Consider the following 1,972-nt stretch of genomic DNA (forward strand, 5'->3'; position numbering starts at 1 on the left):
ATCCTCTTCAGAGGAAGAATACTCATCAGAGCTCATGAATGGCAGAAGTAAGTCCAATGGAATCTCTATGGTCTCATCTTGAGCCTCAGATTCCATGGTTCTCATTGAGGAACTCATTGGAGGTCAGTGGCGTCCAGTGAGGCTTCCTCAGTGGCGTTCACTGCCTCTCCTTCCTCCAGAATTCGGCCATGTTGATGGCCTTGCACTCTCCTTTTGGATTTTCTTCAGTATTGCTTGGAGAGTGCTTGGAGGAAGTTCAGTAATTTTCTTGCTCAGCTGACCCACTTGTCCTTCCAAATTCCTAATGGAAGATCTAGTTTCAGTCATGAAACTTTGAGTGGTTTTGATTAGATCAGAGACCATGGTTGCCAAGTCAGAATTATTCTGCTTAGAACTCTCTGTCTGTTGCTGAGAAGATGATGGAAAAGGCTTGCTATTGCCAAACCTATTTCTTCCACCATTATTGTTATTGAAACCTTGTTGAGGTCTATGTTGATCCTTCCATGAAAGATTTGGATGATTCCTCCATGAAGGATTGTAGGTGTTTCCATAGGATTCTCCCATGTAATTCACCTCTTCCATTGAAGGGTTCTCAGGATCATAAGCTTCTTCCTCAGATGAAGCTTCCTTAGTACTGCTTGGTGCATTTTGCATTCCAGACAGACTTTGAGAAATCATATTGACTTGTTGGGTCAATATTTTGTTCTGAGCCAATATGGCATTCAGAGTGTCAATCTCAAGAACTCCTTTCTTCTGACTAGTCCCATTGTTCACAGGATTTCTTTCAGAAGTGTACATGAATTGGTTATTTGCAACCATTTCAATCAGTTCTTGAGCCTCAGTAGGCGTCTTCTTCAGATGAAGAGATCCTCCAGAAGAGCTATCCAAGGACATCTTGGACAGTTCAGAGAGACCATCATAGAAATACCTATGATGCTCCATTCAGAAAGCATATCAGTGGGACACTTTCTGATCAATTGTTTGTATCTTTCCCAAGCTTCATAGAGGGATTCTCCTTCCTTCTGTCTGAAGGTTTGAACTTCCACTCTAAGCTTACTCAATTTTTGAGGTGGAAAGAACTTTGCCAAGAAGGCATTGACTAGCTTTTCCCAAGAGTCCAGGCTTTCTTTAGGTTGAGAGTCCAACCATGTTCTAGCCCTGTCTCTTATAGCAAAAGGGAATAGCATCAGTCTATAGACCTCAGGGTCTACCCCATTAGTCTTGACTGTGTCACAGATTTGCAAGAATTCAGCTAAAAACGGATGAGGATCTTCCAATGGAAGTCCATGAAACTTGCAATTCTGTTGCATTAGAGAAACTAATTGAGGCTTAAGCTCAAAGTTGTTTGCTCCAATGGCAGGGATAGAGATGCTTCTCCCATAGAAGTCGGGAGTAGGTGCAGTAAAGTCAGCAAGCACCTTCCTTGCATTGTTGGCATTGTTGTTGTTTTCGGCTGCCATTTGTTCTTCTTCCTTGAAGAATCGTCCAGGTGCTCTAAAGAGAGTTGTTTGGCTTCTAAATAGAGGGATGTGAGAAGGAGGGAAGTCATTTTTCGAAAATTAAGTGAAAAATTTTGAAAACATTTTTGAAAACATTACTTAATTTTCGAAAATGAAAATGGAAAAGAGATCAAGTGATTTTTTGAAAGATTTTGAAATTAGAAATCAAAAAGATTTGATTGAAAACTTAATTTGAAAAAAAATGTGATTAAAAAGATATGATTTGAAAACAATTTTAAAAAGATATGATTTGAAACATTTTGAAAAAGATATGATTTTTAAAAATTAATGACTGCTAACAAGAAAAGATATGATTCAAACATAAAACCTTTCCTCAACAGAAAAGGCAATATTAAAAGTAATAAAATTAATGATAAGCGAAAAGAAAGAAGTTATTTAAAAAGATTGATTAAAAATTATTGAAAAGATTTGATTTGAAAAATGAAAATTAAAAAAAATCTGATTGAAAAATT

General features: G+C 37.4%; 1 non-coding gene across 1 annotated transcript; it reads left to right on the forward strand.

The window, feature by feature from the left end:
* The first annotated feature begins 947 nt into the window (after positions 1-947).
* LOC140181023 (small nucleolar RNA R71) lies at positions 948-1,055 on the forward strand. The gene has a single exon (XR_011875521.1). It is a non-coding gene; the product is annotated as a small nucleolar RNA R71 (small nucleolar RNA).
* The last annotated feature ends 917 nt before the right edge of the window (positions 1,056-1,972 follow it).

The sequence above is a fragment of the Arachis hypogaea genome, chromosome 2, assembly GCF_003086295.3.
Source record: "Arachis hypogaea cultivar Tifrunner chromosome 2, arahy.Tifrunner.gnm2.J5K5, whole genome shotgun sequence".
Lineage (NCBI taxonomy): Eukaryota > Viridiplantae > Streptophyta > Magnoliopsida > Fabales > Fabaceae > Arachis > Arachis hypogaea.